Source organism: Taudactylus pleione, unplaced genomic scaffold (assembly GCF_031769625.1).
Source record: "Taudactylus pleione unplaced genomic scaffold, aTauple2 ptg001125l, whole genome shotgun sequence".
Taxonomy (NCBI): Eukaryota; Metazoa; Chordata; class Amphibia; order Anura; family Myobatrachidae; genus Taudactylus; species Taudactylus pleione.
Window position 1 is genome coordinate 376959 of NW_028285526.1, and position 12788 is coordinate 389746.

The following is a 12788-nucleotide window of genomic DNA, read 5'->3' on the forward strand; positions in this document are numbered from 1 at the left end:
CCATCAATGGTCACAGTAACTGTCGATGGTTGATTATTTTGTCATTGATGGCAGAGAGCCAATGGTTCTCCACCATCGATGACCAAGTGGGACCAGATACTCCCTGTTGTTTTTTGTTTTTGACAAGATGGAGCTTATCTCCGCCTATGGTAGCCGCTGAGACCCGGCTCCATTTCTGATTGGCCCGCTGCCCACCAGGACCCCAACAGTGATGGCCATCAAGGGGTGCAAACCATCCACGGTTCACCATGGATGTTTTTTTTGCCATTGATGGTAATCACTGATGGAACCATCAATAGTGAACATCGATGGACACCCCACTGAATAGGTATGGTCTATACCAGTGGCGGACTGGGCCGGGGGGCAGGGTGCCATGTGCCCCCCGGCCCGCAGCATCATGCGGGCCGCGGGCAGTCTGTGTCACTGTGACACAGACTGCACCGCGTGTGTAGCGCTGACTGGATGGAGTTCGGGCAGCGCTACACAGCACAAACACACAGCCGCCGGCTCCGGCAGCTGTGTGTTTGCTTTAGCAGCTGATGAGAGTCAGACAGACTCTCATCGGCTGCTGCTCCCACTGCCAGAGCTGGACATCTTCCGGCTCCCGCAGTGGGTAATGGGAGTGACGCGTCACTCCCATGACGCGTCACTCCCATAATGCAAAGCGGCGGATGGAGGAGCTGATCTTGGCGGTGGGACCAGGAGCAGGAGCGGGTGTCAGGTAAGTGTGTTTTTTTTTTACATTTTTATTATGTCTCTACTGCGAGCACTACAGGGGGTAAATACTACTGGGGGTACTACAAGGGGGGGACTCCTTGGAGCACTACAAGGGGGGGACTACTGGGAGCACTACAGGGGGGGAATACTACTGGGGGCACTACAAGGGGGGACTCCTAGGAGCACTACAGGGGTGGAATACTACTGGGGGCACTACAAGGGGGGGACTCCTGGGAGCACTACAGGGGGTAAATACTACTGGCGGTACTACAAGGGGGGGACTCCTTGGAGCACTACAAGGGGGGGACTACTGGGAGCACTACAGGGGGGGAATACTACTTGGGGCACTACAAGGGGGGACTCCTAGGAGCACTACAGGGGTGGAATACTACTGGGGGCACTACAAGGGGGGGACTCCTGGGAGCACTACAGGGGGGGAATACTACTGGGGGCACTACAAGGGGGGGACTCCTGGGAGCCATACGGGTGGGGAATACTACTGGGGGCACTGCAAGGGGGGGACTCCTGGGAGCACTACAAGGGGGGGACTACTGGGAGCACTACATGGGGGGAATACTACTGGGGGCACTACAAGTGGGGGAATACTACTGGGGGCACTACAAGGGGGGGACTACTACTAGGGGCACTACAAGGGGAGGGGACTACTACTAGGGGCATTGCATAGGGGGGAGGGGACTACTACTAGGGGCACTACATAGGGGGAGGGGACTACCACTGGGGGCATTGCATTGAGGGACCACTGCTGGTGGCTCTATATAAAGGGCAATAGTGGGGGTACTGCATAGGGGGAAGACTACAACTGGGGCCACTATTTAAGGGGCACTGCTTAAGGGTTACCACTACTGGGGGCACTATATAAGGGGCTTACTACTGGGGGCACAAGGGGCACTGCATAGGGGGGATCACTACTGGGGGCACTACTGGAGGCCTGCATAAGGGTGTCCTCCTGTGGCACAGGGTGGCACTGCATATGGGCACTACGACAGGGGGCTGCCCCTAATCTTTATTTTTACCTTACATTAATCCCATATGGACCCGCCTCCTCCCTAGAACACTTGAGGGGGGGGGGCAGAGTAGCACGCACGTTCTTTCGGGCACCCTGGCTACATGCTACTCCTCTGCCAGGGTCACCTGCATGCATTTGCCCCCCAGGCTAAAAGTTGCCAGCCAGCCCCTGGTCTGTACCTAGACGTCTCGAGGTATTATAAGAAAATGTTCACAACTATGGACAGTCTGGTGCATTATAGTCTATGAGTGATCTAAATTTCCACCAGTGACTTCTCTCAGCAGACTTTCCTCAGGAAGGAAATCTAGACTCAAATGCAGTAAAACACAGCAGCCTGCACAGTACAATAATGAATGACTGAGGCATGTGAGAAATTTATAGCTTAAAAAAAATGTTTCACTCTGCTTTGTTGTGTCAGATTTACTCCTATATCTGGTATTTAGCTTGTTCCTGTGGTTGCTGGATTCCTGCCCTGAAATCTGCACATCAGTCATGTGAATGATAATTAGCCTCTTGCTCAAACTTGTCCAAAATAACAACTTTACATTAATAACCAACACTGTTAAAACATAAATGACAGCCAACCAGCGCCTCCGACAGGCGTCCTGTGCCTTGGATGACAGACACTGATCCTCTCCAATCACGGCGTACGTAGGCTGGACAGGGCCTGGAGATCAGCCAATCACTGGGCTCGGTTCAGCTGTCAGAGTTCACAGATGACTGGCATCTGTGGGACTTGTCCCATGTATGTCATACTGTATATTACACACATGTGCCTAAACCGCTTTACTGAGGGCCTCATTCAGCACAAACGTAATTTCAAAACACAACAGGGAAAAAGAGTCACATTATGTGACCTAATCCGTATTTGCTGACATTCTGGCTGCCCCCTCCGGGAGGTCGGCAACAGTGCTGTATCTAGTGCTACTGGGGCCTGGTGCAGGCCAAGCCCACTCCGCAAGATGTCACATGGATGGGGTGTGGCCTGCATCCAGCTGCGGGAGCGGGTGATTATAGCAATCCCGGAGCATCCTCAGGATTGTGACCTAAGGACGCTCCAGGTGGCACTGCTGCAGAGATTTTGACCTAAGGATGCTCCAGGTGGCACTGCTGTAAGGACACTCCAGGTGGCACTGCTGCAGAGATTGTGACCTAAGGACGCTCCATGTGGCACTGCTGCAGAGATTGTGACCTAAGGACGCTCCAGGTGGCACTGCTGCAGAGATTGTGACCTAAGGACGCTCCAGGTGGCACTGCTGTAAGGACACTCCAGGTGGCACTGCTGCAGAGATTGTGACCTAAGGACGCTCCATGTGGCACTGCTGCAGAGATTGTGACCTAAGGACGCTCCAGGTGGCACATCTGCAGAGATTGTGACCTAAGGACGCTCCAGGTGGCACTGCTGCAGAGATTGTGACCTAAGGACGCTCCAGGTGGCACTGCTGCAGAGATTATGACCTAAGGACGCTCCAGGTGGCACTGCTGCAGAGATTGTGACCTAAGGACGCTCCAGGTGGCACTGCTGCAGAGATTGTGACCTAAGGACGCTCCAGGTGGCACTGCTGCAGGGATTGTGACCTAAGGACGCTCCAGGTGGCACTGCTGCAGAGATTGTGACCTAAGGACGCTCCAGGTGACGCTGCGGCAGAGATTGTGACCTAAGGACGCTCCATGTGGCACTGCTGCAGAGATTGTGACCTAAGGACGCTCCAGGCGGAGCTGCTGCAGAGATTGTGACCTAAGGACACTCCAAGTGGCACTGCTGCAGAGATTGTGACCTGAGGACGCTCCAGGTGGCACTGCTGCAGAGATTGTGACCAAAGGATGCTCCAGGTGGCACTGCTGCAGAGATTGTGACCTAAAGACCCTCCAGGTGGTGCTGCTGCAGAGATTGTGACCTAAGGACGCTCTAGGTGGCACTGCTGCAGAGATTGTGACCTGAGGACGCTCCAGGTGGCGCTGCTGCTGAGATTGTGACATAAGGACGCTCCATGTGGCACTGCTGCAGACATTGTGACCAAAGGACGCTCCAGGTGGCACTGCTGCAGAGGTTGTGACCTAAGGACGCTCCAGGTGGCACTGCGGCAGAGATTGTGACCTAAGGACGCTCCAGGTGGCACTGCTGCAGAGATTGTGAAATAAGGACGCTCCATGTGGCAATGCTGCAGAGATTGTGACCTAAGGACGCTCCAGGTGGCACTGCTGCAGAGATTGTGACCTAAGGACGCTCCAGGTGGCACTGCTGCAGAGATTGTGACCTAAGGACGCTCCATGTGGCACTGCTGCAGAGATTGTGACCTAAGGACGCTCCAGGTGGCACTGCTGCAGAGATTGTGACCTAAGGACTCTCCAGGTGGCACTGCTGCAGAGATTGTGACCTAAGGACGCTCCAGGTGGCGCTGCTGCAGAGATTGTGACCTAAAGACCCTCCAGGTGGCGCTGCTGCAGAGATTGTGACCTAAGGACGCTGCAGGTGGCGCTGCTGCCGAGATTGTGACCTAAGGACGCTCCATGTGGCACTTGTGCAGAGATTGTGACCTAAGGACACTCCATGTGGCACTGCAGCAGAGATTGTGACCTAAGGACGCTCCAGGTGGCACTGCAGCAGAGATTGTGACCTAAGGACCCTCCAGGTGGCATTGCTGCAGAGATTGTGACCTAAGGACGCTCCAGGTGGCACTGCTGCAGAGATTGTGACCTAAAGACACTTCAGGTGGCGCTGTTGCAGAGATTGTGACCTAAGGATGCTCCAGGTGGCACTGCTGCAGAGATTGTGACCTAAGGACGCTCCATGTGGCACTGCTGCAGAGATTGTGACCTAAGGACGCTCCAGGTGGCACTGCTGCAGAGATTGTGACCTAAGGATGCTCCAGGAGGCACTACTGCAGAGATTGTGACCTAAGGACGCTCCAGGAAGCGCTGCTGCAGAGATTGTTACCTAAAGACCCTCCAGGTGGCGCTGATGCAGAGATTGTGACCTAAGGACGCTCCAGGTGGCGCTGCTGCAGAGATTGTGACCTAAGGACGCTCCAGGTGGCGCTGCTGCAGAGATTGTGACCTAAGGACGCTCTATGTGGCACTGCTGCAGAGATTGTGACCTAAGGACGCTCCAGGAGGCACTGCTGCAGAGATTGTGACCTAAGGACGCTCCAGGTGGCACTGCTGCAGAGATTGTGACCTAAGGACGCTCCATGTGGCACTGCTGCATTGATTGTGACCTAAGGATGCTCCATGTGGCGCTGCTGCAGAGATTGTGAAATAAGGACGCTGCTGCTGCAGAGATTGTGACCTAAGGACGCTCCAGGTGGTACTGCTGCAGAGATTGTGACCTAAGGACGCTCCAGGTGGCACTGCTGCAGAGATTTTGACCTAAGGACGCTCCAGGTGGCACTGCTGTAAGGACGCTCCAGGTGGCGCTGCTGCAGAGATTGTGACCTAAGGACGCTCCAGGTGGCACTGCTGCAGAGATTTTGACCTAAGGACGCTCCAGGTGGCACTGCTGTAAGGACGCTCCAGGTGGCGCTGATGCAGAGATTGTGAAATAAGGATGCTCCAGGTGACGCTGCAGTAAGGATGCTCCAGGTGGCGCTGCTGCAGAGATTGTGACCTAAGGACGGTCCAGGTGGCACTGCTGCAGAGATTGTGACCTAAGGACGCTCCAGGTGGAACTGCTGCAGAGATTGTGACCTAAGGACGCTCCAGGTGGCACTGCTGCAGAGATTGTGACCTAAGGACGCTCCAGGTGGCACTGCTGCAGAGATTGTGACCTAAGGACGCACCAGGTGGCACTGCTGCAGAGATTGTGACCTAAGGACGCTCCAGGAGGCACTGCTGCAGAGATTGTGACCTAAGGACGCTCCTGGTGGCGCTGCAGCAGAGATTGTGACCTAAGGATGCTCCAGGTGGTGCTGCTGCAGAGATTGTGACCTAATGACGCTCCAGGTGGCAATGATGCAGAGATTGTGGACTAAGGACAATCCATGTGGCACTGCTGCAGAGATTGTGACCTAAGAACGCTCCAGGCAGCGCTGCTACAGAGATTGTGACCTAAGGACGCTCCAGGTGGCATTGCTGCAGAGATTGTGACCTAAGGACGCTCCAAGTGGCACTGCTACAGAGATTGTGACCTAATGAGGCTCCAGGTGGCCCTGCTGCAGAGATTGTGACCTAAGGACACTCCAGGTGGCGCTGCTGCAGAGATTGTGACATAATGACGCACCAGGTGGCGCAGTTGCAGAGATTGTGCCCTAAGGACGCTCCATGTGGCACAGCTGCAGAGATTGTGACCTAAGGACGCTCCAGGTGGCACTGCTGTAGAGATTGTGACCTAAGGACGCTCCAGGAGGCACTGCTGCAGAGATTGTGACCTAAAGATGCTCCAGGTGGCGCTGCTGCAGAGATTGTGACCTAAAGACCCTCCAGGTGGTGCTGCTGCAGAGATTGTGACCTAAGGATGCTCCAGGTGGCACTGCTGCAGAGATTGTGACCGAAGGACGCTCCAGGAGGCACTGCTGCAGAGATTGTGACCTAAGGACGCTCCAGGTGGCGCTGCTGCAGAGATTGTTACCTAAAGACCCTTCAGGTGGCGCTGATGCAGAGATTGTGACCTAAGGACGCTCCAGGTGGCGCTGCTGCAGAGATTGTGACCTAAGGACGCTCCAAGTGGCACTGCTGCAGAGATTGTGACCTAAGGACGCTCCATGTGGCACTGCTGCAGAGATTGTGACCTAAGGACGCTCCAGGTGGCACTACTGCAGAGATTGTGACCTATGGACGCTCCAGGTGGCACTGCTGCAGAGATTGTGACCTAAGGACGCTCCATGTGGCGCTGCTGCAGAGATTGTGACCTAAGGACGCTCCATGTGGTGCTGCTGCAGAGATTGTGATATAAGGACGCTCCAGGTGACGCTGCTGCAGAGATTGTGAACTAAAGACGCTCCAGCTGGCGCTGCTGCTGAGATTGTGACCTAAGGACGCTCCAGGTGGTACTGCTGCAGAGATTGTGACCTAAGGATGCTCCAGGTGGCACTGCTGCAGAGATTTTGACCTAAGGACGCTCCAGGTGGCACTGCTGAAAGGACGCTCCATGTGGTGCTGCTCTAGAGATTGTGACCTAAGGACGCTCCAGGTGGCACTGCTGCAGAGATTTTGACCTAAGGACGCTCCAGGTGGCGCTGCTGTAAGGACGCTCCAGGTGGCGCTGCTGCAGAGATTGTGAAATAAGGATGCTCCAGGTGACGCTGCTGTAAGGACGCTCCAGGTGGCGCTGCTGCAGAGATTGTGACCTAAGGATGGTCCAGGTGGCACTGCTGCAGAGATTGTGACCTAAGGACGCTCCAGGTGGAACTGCTGCAGAGATTGTGACCTAAGCACGCTCCAGGTGGCACTGCTGCAGAGATTGTGACTTAAGGACGCTCCAGGTGGCACTGCTGCAGAGATTGTGACCTAAGGACGCTCCAGGTGGTACTGCTGCAGAGATTGTGACCTAAGGATGCTCCAGGTGGCATTGCTGCAGAGATTGTGACCTAAGGACGCTCCAGGTGGCGCTGCTGCAGAGATTGTGACCTAAGGATGCTCCAGGCGGTGCTGCTGCAGAGATTGTGACCTAATGACGCTCCAGGTGGCACTGCTGCAGAGATTGTGACCTAAGGACGCTCCTGGTGGCGCTGCTGCAGAGATTGTGACCTAAGGATGCTCCAGGCGGCGCTGCTGCAGAGATTGTGACCTAATGACGCTCCAGGTGGCACTACTGCAGAGATTGTGGACTAAGGACAATCCATGTGGCACTGCTGCAGAGATTGTGACCTAAGAATGCTCCAGGCGGCGCTGCTACAGAGATTGTGACCTAAGGACGCTCCAGGTGGCATTGCTGCAGAGATTGTGACCTAAGGACGCTCCAAGTCGCACTGCTACAGAGATTGAGACCTAATGACGCTCCAGGTGGCCCTGCTGCAGAGATTGTGACCTAAGGACACTCCAGGTGGGGCTGCTGCAGAGATTGTGACATAATGACGCTCCAGGTGGCGCTGCTGCAGAGATTGTGACCTAAGGACGCTCCATGTGGCACTGCTGCAGAGAATGTGACCTAAGGACGCTCCAGGTGGCACTGCTGCAGAGATTGTGACCTAAGGACGCTCCAGGAGGCACTGCTGCAGAGATTGTGACCTAAAGACGCTCCAGGTGGCGCTGCTGCAGAGATTGTGACCTAAAGACCCTCCAGGTGGCGCTGCTGCAGAGATTGTGACCTAAGGACGCTCCAGGTGGCGCTGCTGCAGAGATTGTGACCTAAGGATGCTCCAGGCGGTGCTGCTGCAGAGATTGTGACCTAATGACGCTCCAGGTGGCACTGCTGCAGAGATTGTGACCTAAGGACGCTCCTGGTGGCGCTGCTGCAGAGATTGTGACCTAAGGATGCTCCAGGCGGTGCTGCTGCAGAGATTGTGACCTAATGACGCTCCAGGTGGCACTGCTGCAGAGATTGTGGACTAAGGACAATCCATGTGGCACTGCTGCAGAGATTGTGACCTAAGAATGCTCCAGGCGGCGCTGCTACAGAGATTGTGACCTAAGGACGCTCCAGGTGGCATTGCTGCATAGATTGTGACCTAAGGACGCTCCAAGTCGCACTGCTACAGAGATTGAGACCTAATGACGCTCCAGGTGGCCCTGCTGCAGAGATTGTGACCTAAGGACACTCCAGGTGGCGCTGCTGCAGAGATTGTGACATAATGACGCTCCAGGTGGCGCTGCTGCAGAGATTGTGACCTAAGGACGCTCCATGTGGCACTGCTGCAGAGAATGTGACCTAAGGACGCTCCAGGTGGCGCTGCTGCAGAGATTGTGACCTAAGGACGCTCCAGGTGGCGCTGCTGCAGAGATTGTGACCTAAAGACCCACCAGGTGGCGCTGATGCAGAGATTGTGACCTAAGGACGCTCCAGGTGGCGCTGCTGCAGAGATTGTGACCTAAGGATGCTCCAAGTGGCACTGCTGCAGAGATTGTGACCTAAGGACGCTCCAGGTGGCACTGCTGCAGAGATTGTGACCTAAGGACACTCCATGTGGCACTGCTGCAGAGATTGTGACCTAAGGACGCTCCATGTGGCACTGCTGCAGAGATTGTGACCTAAGGACGCTCCATGTGGCGCTGCTGCAGAGATTGTGAAATAAGGACGCTCCAAGTGACGCTGCTGCAGAGATTGTGACCTAAAGACGCTCCAGCTGGCGCTGCTGCAGAGATTGTGACCTAAGGATGCTCCAGGTGGCACTGCTGCAGAGATTTTGACCTAAGGACGCTCCAGGTGGCACTGCTGAAAGGACGCTCCATGTGGCGCTGCTGCAGAGATTGTGACCTAAGGACGCTCCAGGTGGCACTGCTGCAGAGATTTTGACCTAAGGACGCTCCAGGTGGCACTGCTGCAGAGATTGTGACCTAAGGACGCTCCAGGTGGCACTGCTGCAGAGATTGTGACCTAAGGACGCTCCTGGTGGCACTGCTGCAGAGATTGTGACCTAAGGACGCTCCACGTGGCACTGCTGCAGAGATTGTGACCTAAGGACGCTCCTGGTGACGCTGCGGCAGAGATTGTGACCTAAGGACGCTCCAGGTGGCACTGCTGCAGAGATTGTGACCTAAGGACGCTCCAGGCGGAGCTGCTGCAGAGATTGTGACCTAAGGACACTCCAAGTGGCACTGCTGCAGAGATTGTGACCTGAGGACGCTCCAGGTGGCACTGCTGCAGAGATTGTGACCAAAGGACGCTCCAGGTGGCACTGCTGCAGAGATTGTGACCTAAAGACCCTCCAGGTGGTGCTGCTGCAGAGATTGTGACCTAAGGACGCTCTAGGTGGCACTGCTGCAGAGATTGTGACCTGAGGACACTCCAGGTGGCGCTGCTGCTGAGATTGTGACATAAGGACGCTCCATGTGGCACTGCTGCAGACATTGTGACCTAAGGACGCTCCAGGTGGCACTGCTGCAGAGGTTGTGACCTAAGGATGCTCCAGGTGGCACTAAGGCAGAGATTGTGCCCTATGGACGCTCCAGGTGGCACTGCTGCAGAGATTGTGACCTAAGGACGCTCCATGTGGCAATGCTGCAGTGATTGTGACATAAGGACGCTCCAGGTGGCACTGCTGCAGAGATTGTGACCTAAGGACGCTCCAGGTGGCACTGCTGCAGAGATTGTGACCTAAGGACGCTCCATGTGGCACTGCTGCAGAGATTGTGACCTAAGGACTCTCCAGGCGGCACTGCTGCAGAGATTGTGACCTAAGGACGTTCCAGGTGGCGCTGCTGCAGAGATTCTGACCTAAAGACCCTCCAGGTGGTGCTGCTGCAGAGATTGTGACCTAAGGACGCTGCAGGTGGCGCTGCTGCCGAGATTGTGACCTAAGGACGCTCCATGTGGCACTTTTGCAGAGATTGTGACCTAAGGACGCTCCATTTGGCACTGCAGCAGAGATTGTGACCTAAGGACGCTCCAGGTGGCACTGCAGCAGAGATTTTGACCTAAGGACGCTCCAGGTGGCATTGCTGCAGAGATTGTGACCTAAGGACGCTCCAGGTGGCACTGCTGCAGAGATTGTGACCTAAGGACACTTCAGGTGGCACTGCTGCAGAGATTGTGACCTAAGGATGCTCCAGGTGGCACTGCTGCAGAGATTGTGACCTAAGGACGCTCCATGTGGCACTGCTGCAGAGATTGTGACCTAAGGACGCTTCAGGTGGCACTGCTGCAGAGATTATGACCTATGGATGCTCCAGGAGGCACTACTGCAGAGATTGTGACCTAAGGACGCTCCAGGAAGCGCTGCTGCAGAGATTGTGACCTAAAGACCCTCCAGGTGGCGCTGATGCAGAGATTGTGACCTAAGGACGCTCCAGGTGGCGCTGCTGCAGAGATTGTGACCTAAGGACGCTCCAGGTGGCACTGCTGCAGAGATTGTGACCTAAGGACGCTCTATGTGGCACTGCTGCAGAGATTGTGACCTAAAGACCCACCAGGTGGCGCTGATGCAGAGATTGTGACCTAAGGACGCTCCAGGTGGCGCTGCTGCAGAGATTGTGACCTAAGGATGCTCCAAGTGGCACTGCTGCAGAGATTGTGACCTAAGGACGATCCAGGTGGCACTGCTGCAGAGATTGTGACCTAAGGACGCTCCAGGTGGCACTGCTGCAGAGATTGTGACCTAAGGACGCTCCATGTGGCACTGCTGCAGAGATTGTGACCTAAGGACGCTCCATGTGGCACTGCTGCAGAGATTGTGACCTAAGGACGCTCCATGTGGCGCTGCTGCAGAGATTGTGAAATAAGGATGCTCCAAGTGACGCTGCTGCAGAGATTGTGACCTAAAGACGCTCCAGCTGGCGCTGCTGCAGAGATTGTGACCTAAGGACGCTCCAGGTGGTACTGCTGCAGAGATTGTGACCTAAGGATGCTCCAGGTGGCACTGCTGCAGAGATTTTGACCTAAGGACGCTCCAGGTGGCACTGCTGAAAGGACGCTCCATGTGGCGCTGCTGCAGAGATTGTGACCTAAGGACGCTCCTGGTGGCACTGCTGCAGAGATTTTTACCTAAGCACGCTCCAGGTGGCACTGCTGCAGAGATTGTGACCTAAGGACGCTCCAGGTGGCACTGCTGCAGAGATTGTGACCTAAGGACGCTCCTGGTGGCACTGCTGCAGAGATTGTGACCTAAGGACGCTCCAGGTGGCACTGCTGCAGAGATTGTGACCTAAGGACGCTCCTGGTGACGCTGCGGCAGAGATTGTGACCTAAGGACGCTCCAGGTGGCACTGCTGCAGAGATTGTGACCTAAGGACGCTCCAGGCGGAGCTGCTGCAGAGATTGTGACCTAAGGACACTCCAAGTGGCACTGCTGCAGAGATTGTGACCTGAGGACGCTCCAGGTGGCACTGCTGCAGAGATTGTGACCAAAGGACGCTCCAGGTGGCACTGCTGCAGAGATTGTGACCTAAAGACCCTCCAGGTGGTGCTGCTGCAGAGATTGTGACCTAAGGACGCTCTAGGTGGCACTGCTGCAGAGATTGTGACCTGAGGACACTCCAGGTGGCGCTGCTGCTGAGATTGTGACATAAGGACGCTCCATGTGGCACTGCTGCAGACATTGTGACCTAAGGACGCTCCAGGTGGCACTGCTGCAGAGGTTGTGACCTAAGGACGCTCCAGGTGGCACTAAGGCAGAGATTGTGCCCTATGGACGCTCCAGGTGGCACTGCTGCAGAGATTGTGACCTAAGGACGCTCCATGTGGCAATGCTGCAGTGATTGTGACATAAGGACGCTCCAGGTGGCACTGCTGCAGAGATTGTGACCTAAGGACGCTCCAGGTGGCACTGCTGCAGAGATTGTGACCTAAGGACGCTCCATGTGGCACTGCTGCAGAGATTGTGACCTAAGGACTCTCCAGGCGGCACTGCTGCAGAGATTGTGACCTAAGGACGTTCCAGGTGGCGCTGCTGCAGAGATTGTGACCTAAAGACCCTCCAGGTGGTGCTGCTGCAGAGATTGTGACCTAAGGACGCTGCAGGTGGCGCTGCTGCCGAGATTGTGACCTAAGGACGCTCCATGTGGCACTTGTGCAGAGATTGTGACCTAAGGACGCTCCATTTGGCACTGCAGCAGAGATTGTGACCTAAGGACGCTCCAGGTGGCACTGCAGCAGAGATTTTGACCTAAGGACGCTCCAGGTGGCATTGCTGCAGAGATTGTGACCTAAGGACGCTCCAGGTGGCACTGCTGCAGAGATTGTGACCTAAGGACACTTCAGGTGGCGCTGCTGCAGAGATTGTGACCTAAGGATGCTCCAGGTGGCACTGCTGCAGAGATTGTGACCTAAGGACGCTCCATGTGGCACTGCTGCAGAGATTGTGACCTAAGGACGCTCCAGGTGGCACTGCTGCAGAGATTTTGACCTAAGGACGCTCCAGGTGGCACTGCTGTAAGGACGCTCCAGGTGGCGCTGCTGCAGAGATTGTGAAATAAGGATGCTCCAGGTGAGGCTGCAGTAAGGATGCTCCAG